The sequence below is a fragment of the Monodelphis domestica genome, chromosome X (assembly GCF_027887165.1).
Source record: "Monodelphis domestica isolate mMonDom1 chromosome X, mMonDom1.pri, whole genome shotgun sequence".
NCBI lineage: Eukaryota > Metazoa > Chordata > Mammalia > Didelphimorphia > Didelphidae > Monodelphis > Monodelphis domestica.
Window position 1 is genome coordinate 47,214,864 of NC_077235.1, and position 6,779 is coordinate 47,221,642.

The following is a 6,779-nucleotide window of genomic DNA, read 5'->3' on the forward strand; positions in this document are numbered from 1 at the left end:
GCACCTGAACTAGAATGAAGGCCATTTAAATGTAAAGGAGACAGTTGCTAGAGATGTAGAATCAACAAGACTTGGCAGTTGGTTGGATATGGGAGAAGGAGTCTAGATCTTGGATTTTCATCCTTTTCTTTTTTTTTAATTTTATAATATTTTATTTGATCATTTCCAAGCATTATTCATTAAAGACAAAGATCATTTTCTTTTCCATAGCCGACGCGTGATTTTATCACTGGGTATCACATGTGTTCTTGATTTTAACCCATTGCCATGTTGTTAATATTTGCATTAGAGTGTTCGTTTAGAGTCTCTCCTCTGTCATGTCCCCTCAACCGCTGTAGTCAGGCAGTTGCTTTTCCTTGGTGTTTCTACTCCCACAGTTTGTCCTCTGCTTATGGATAGTGTTTTTTCTCCTAGATCCCTGCAAATTGTTCAGGGACATTACACCGCCACTAATGGAGAAGTCCATTACGTTCGATTGTACCACAGTGTATCAGTCTCTGTGTACAATGTTCTCCTGGTTCTGCTCCTCTCGCTCTGCATCACTTCCTGGAGGTCATTCCAGTTTCCATGGAATTCCTCCACTTTATTATTCCTTTTTGTACAATAGTATTCCATCACCAACATATACCACAATTTGTTCAGCCATTCCCCAATTGATGGGCATCCCCTCGTTTTCCAATTTTTGCCACCACAAAGAGCGCAGCTATGAATATTCTTGTACAAGTCTTTTTCCCCATTATCTCTTTGGGGTACAGACTCAGCAGTGCTATGGTTGGATCAAAGGGTAGACATTCTTTTATCGCCCTTTGGGCATAGTTCCAAATTGCCCTCCAGAATGGTTGGATCAGTTCACAACTCCACCAGCAATGAATTAATGTCCCTACTTTGCTACATCCCTTCTAGCATTTATTACTTTCCTTTGCTGTCATGTTAGCCAATCTGCTAGGTGTGAGGTGATACCTCAGGGTTGTTTTGATTTGCATCTCTCTGATTATAAGAGATTTAGAGCACTTCTTCATGTGCTTATTAATAGTTTTGATTTCTTTATCTGAGAACTGCCTATCCATGTCCCTTGCCCATTTATCAACTGGGGAATGGCTTGATTTTTTGTACAATTGATTTAGCTCTTTATAAATTTGAGTAATTAAACCTTTGTCAGAGGTTTCTATGAAGATTTTTTCCCAATTTGTTGTTTCCCTTCTGATTTTAGTTACATTGGTTTTGTTTGTACAAAAGCTTTTTAATTTGATGTAGTCGAAATTATTTATTTTACATTTTGTGATTCTTTCTATGTCTTGCTTGGTTTTAAAGTCTTTCCCCTCCCAAAGGTCTGACATGTATACTATTCTGTGTTTACCCAATTTACTTATGGTTTCCTTCTTTATGTTTAAGTCACTCACCCATTTTGAATTTATCTTGGTGTAGGGTGTGAGGTGTTGCTCTATTCCTAGTCTCTCCCACACTGTCTTCCAATTTTCCCAGCAGTTTTTATCGAATAGTGGATTTTTGTCCCAAAACCTGGGATCTTTGGGTTTATCGTATACTGTCTTGCTGATGTCGCTTTCCCCCAGTCTATTCCACTGATCTTCCTTTCTGTCTCTTAGCCAGTACCAAATTGTTTTGATGACTGCTGCTTTGTAATATAGTTTAAGGTCTGGGACTGCAAGGCCCCCTTTTCATCCTTTTCTATGTCCTGCCCCTTTGACAAATTAGGGAAGTGTATGTACCTGTTCACAGAGTAATGTCTACAATACATAGCTTATAAAGGAGACCAATTATGTTCAAATTAATTATCCAAAAAAATTTTGAACATTCATAGACCCTACATTAAGAACTCTTGGCCCAGTGAAGTTGTTGTTTAAGTCTAGAACTGAAGTTGCAAGTAGACATATGGGAAGATATGGTGTCCAAGGGACAGACAGGAAAGATTGGAGGAGCAAGCTTATGAGAAAAGCATATGAATTCCATCCTAAGCCCATTAAGGGATCATGATTTTGACAGGATATTTGTGTGGAGCTGTCCAGTGAGTTGTTGACAGTGATAGACTGAATTCAGGAGAGAGATGAAAACTGGCCATACAGGCAGATTGAGGAATTATCTGCCCAAAGGTCATAGAACCCATGGAAACAGATGAGAATAGAGAGAGAGGAGAAGGACTGTGACAGAGTTCTGAGAAATGTCTATACTTAGGGGGCAAGAAAAATCTCCAACATCTGAGACAGATAAACGGTGGTCATGGAGGTATGAGAACCAGGAAAAACAGGGTCATGGGAACCAAAGGAAAGTGCACAGAGGAGGAGGGGGTAGTCAACCTGTCTTTTCAAGCTGCAGAGAGGTCAGAGAGCATGATGAGGACTGAGAAAAGCAGTTAAAAGATCCTTTGTACCCTGTTGAAGAAGGGTAAGGGCTGAAATCAGATTGCAAAGGGTGGAGATGGGAGGGGAGGCAGGAAGTGTGGCTAGTTCTCCAAAGTGGACTAGGAATGGAAGTAGAGATAAGTGAAAAAGTGGAAAGGCAGTTGTAAGTGCCAGGTACTAGGGTAAGGCTTGGGATTACAAATGAAAAAGGCAAGAGAATCCTTGTCCTCAAAAAGATTACATCCTAAAAGGGGAAGGCAGCAGATGTTGGAGAATGGTGGTTGAGGGCTGCAGGTTTTACTTGGAGAAGTCACAGGGTTGGGAGTCTGAAATGATTGACATGTTCTTTCCTGGAACAGTAGTGTTAATTCGCTTATTATTCCCAGAACTATAAAAGGTGGATAGATAAGCTACACACATGGGCCATAAAAATGCCCGGGGAACAGAAAAGTGGGGGTCTAGCTTAGGCTAGGACTGATGAAGTCTTCTTAATCTGAAGCGTAGGGACCCAGGGCAGGAAATTGAGGGACAGGCAGGAGGCAGAGGTTGTAGGAGATAGAGGACCACAGTTTTAAAATACCTTGTGGTTTATGTCATAGTTTAACAATGAGGGGGACCTGGACATCCATGTAGGCTGGTGGTGTCAAACTCAAATAGAAATGTATCCCTTTGGGCTGTATATTGACTCAGAAAAAAAAACACAAATGAACATTATCTATGTTGTATTTTTATGTATTTTGTTAACCAGTTTCCAGTTGTATTTTAATCTGGGTCTAGCCCTACTGGCTCTGTTATAGACAATGAGGAGAAGAGCCATTGTAGAGATTAAAGATGAGGGAATCAAGAAGTATTTATTAGGCACATACTGTGTGCCAAAAGTTAAAGTCCCTGACTTTAAGGAGTTTCCAATCTAGTAAGCGGAGACATATGGGATAAGTATATTTCTAAAAATGGCCAATCAAATTTGGGAGGGGGCAATGTATTAAGAGCAGGGGCCAGGGTTGGTCAGGAAAGGTTGTGCTTCAGCTGTCTTAAAGGAGGAAGAGGTGATGAGGAGAGAGTACTTCTCAGGCATGGGGGATGACTATTATAAACATAGGGAAAGATGTGTGAGATCAGTATAAAAAAGATCAGCTTAGCTGGGCTATAGTGTGTAAGAAAGAGTAATGAATAGTCAGGCTAAAAAGGTAAGATGGAGACAGGCCATGAAGGCCATTAAATGCCAGAAGAGTTTCTATTTGATCTTAGAGGTAATACATAGGGAGCCACTGAAGTTAGAATAGGGAAGTGAGGAGGGCTGATCAAGGGACAAATTCCCAGGGGAGACAATTGAGCAAAAGTTTTACACCCTATTCCATGGAAGGCACATACAACCCTTTCCTCCTTTGAGGAATACTGCTAGCCACTAAAAGGGCCTGTTATTTAAAATATAATTTTATTTTTAAAAATATTTTTTCATGCTTACGTAATTCTTGTTGCCTCCCTTTCCTCCTCCCTCTCCCTCCCAGAGTTGACAAGCAATTTAACTGGGTTATATATGTATTATCACGTAAAACACATTTGCATATTAGTCATTTTTTAATAGAGTAATCCTTTAAAACCCAAATCCCAAATCATATACCCATATAAACCAGTAATAAATCATATGTTTTCATCTCTATTTCTACTCCTAGCAGTTCTTTCCCTGGAGGTGGCGAGCATTCTTTTTCATAAGTCCCTCAGAATTATCCTGGATCCTTGCATTGATGCTAGTAAGGTATCATAGTTGATCACCCCACAGTATTGCTGTTACTATGTACAATGTTCTCCTGGTTCTGCTTATTTCACTCTGCACCCATTCAAGTAAGTCTTTCTTGCACTTTCTGAATTCCTCCAGTTCATTATCGCTTTGAGCATAATAGTATTCCATCACCAACAGATACCACAATTTGTTCAGTCATTCCCCAATCGGAGGACAACCCTTCATTTTCCAATTTTTTGCCACCACAAAAAGCACAGCTATGAATATTCTTGTACAAACAGGTCCTTTCCCATTTCTTTTTTATCTCTTTAGAATACAAACTCAGTAATGGTACTGCTGGATCAAAGGGCATGCATTCTAAAAGGACCCGTTTTTTTAAATTTAATTTAATTAATTGATTTAGAATATTTTTCCATGGTTACAATATTCATGTTCTTTCTCTCCCTTCCCCCCCCCACCTCCGTCCTGTAGCTGATGCACAATTCCACTGGGTTTTACATGTGTAAAAGAACCTGTTTTGATGAGTAGGGAACTTTCAGTGTAAAGACTCTCTCCATGGTGATGGAATACTATTGAGCTGTAAGGATTGATGATCTGGATGATTTCTATATGAACTGGAAGAACCTCCATGAACTGATGCAGAATGAAATGAGCAGAACTAGGAGGACATTGTACACAAAAAGTGAAACATTGTGGAACTATCCAATGTAATGACTTTGTTACTAGCAGCAATGCAGTGATCCAGGACACTCCTGAAGGACTTATGGGAAAGAATGCTAACCACATTAAGAAAAAGAACTGTGGGAGTAGAAACGCAGAAGTAGCACATATGATATCACTTATCACATGTCTATATGGGCGTGTGATTTGGGGTTTAGGCTTTAAAAGATCTCTCTATAGCAAAAATGAATATGGAAATAGGGATCAAGTGACAACATTTGTACAATCAGTGGAATTGCTTGTCAGCTCTGGGAGGGGCGAGGGAAAAGGGGAGGGGAAGAAAATGAATCATCAAAACGTGGAAAAATATTTAAAAATAAAAAATTTTTTTAAAGACTCTCTTCATAGAGAGGTGCATACTGGGCCTTAAAAATCAAAGGAAGTGTTCCAATTTCAAATGTTCTGGCCTATTCACAAATCAGAATAAAATCCTTTGTCAGTCCATGGCCTAATGTAGGTTCCAAAAATAGGGTCTAGTGGAAAGAGCCCAGGAGCAGTGGACAGGAGGCTTGGGTTCTGGGCCCATCTCTGCCACTAAGTGGCCAGGAAACTTGGGCAAAACCCAGCTACAAAGTGAAAGAATTCGAACAGATGATCCCTGACCTTGCCCACTAAAAAAAAAACTGAACTTTCTTCCTTCCCCAATTCTTTAATTCCACCAGAGGCCACTAGGTGATGCTGCACTGCACAGAGCACTAGGCTTGAAGTCAGAAAGGCCCGAGTTAAAATGTGATCTCAGACATTAGTTCTATGACCCTAGGAAAGTCACTTAACCCCTGCTGGCTGTTTCTCCATCTGTAAAATGGGGATGATAATAGCACCACCCTCCCAGAGTTGTTGTGAGGATCAAATGAGATAATAATTGTAAAATGCACAGTGCGTGGCACACAGTAGGTGCTTAAATGTTTGTTCTTTCTTTCTTCTTTCCAGAATCACCTTAAAGACTTCTGGGGGAGGGGGAGCAGCTAGGTGGCACAGTGGTAGCCATTAGATAACATAGCAGATGGAGTGCCAGGCTTGGAGTCCAGAGGACCTGAGTTTAAATCTGGCTTTTGATACTTTCTAGCTGTACTTAACCCTGTTTGCTTAGAAGACGGAAGGTAAGAGTTAAAAAAAGACTTCTAGATGCCCAGGCAAGATCCATTTATATATGAGAGGAACTTCAAATCCTCCCAGTCTCTATATTGAACATCCCTTCCCCCCCCTTCCCCCCCCCCCGCCATTTTCTAACCTTCCCCTCCCCAGGCAGATCTTTATGTCGGTTCTTTCATATTCTATTTTTCAAATCACTATACCCACCTTGGTCTAGATGTCCTAAAATGTCTCCATTTCCCTCTTAAGAAACAGACACACACATTTCTAATTCTTGGATGCCAGCCATATTCCAAAAGCTGCAGCCAAATCTGCAAGGAGGGAAAGAAGGGATCTGGACTCAGGATTAGGTTTAGGGTCAGGGATGAGAGTCAACAAGAATGGCAGCAAATTACATAACTGGTGGCAGTGCCCAAACAGGAGATCCAGCCCCACTCTGGCATAACATTCGAACTGAATTAACTGCAAAGCCTCTGGACTTTAGAAGAGATTCCAGAGGCTCTTATCAGGCAGTAGCTACCCTGGTCATGATCTAGCCCCCAGAAATGATTAGACTGGTCCTTGGACCACAGAAACCAATGGGCATGAACCATCACAGACTGGGTCTTGTGTGTTCAAAGCTTTCCAAATTTCTGAGACCTAGAAAAGCTGGGGCTGCCCTACCACATACCACACATTATGCAAAAGCGATGCCATTTTTGTTTTATGTCTGTCACATCCTGCTTATGTGCTACTGCCCATCCTCCATCAGAGGTGCCCTCCCAACATAGCACCACGATGGGACACATCATCAATATAATGATCACCATCAAAGTAGATATTTATTGAATGTTCCTCTCAACACCCTGTGAGGTAGATAGTACAGGTTT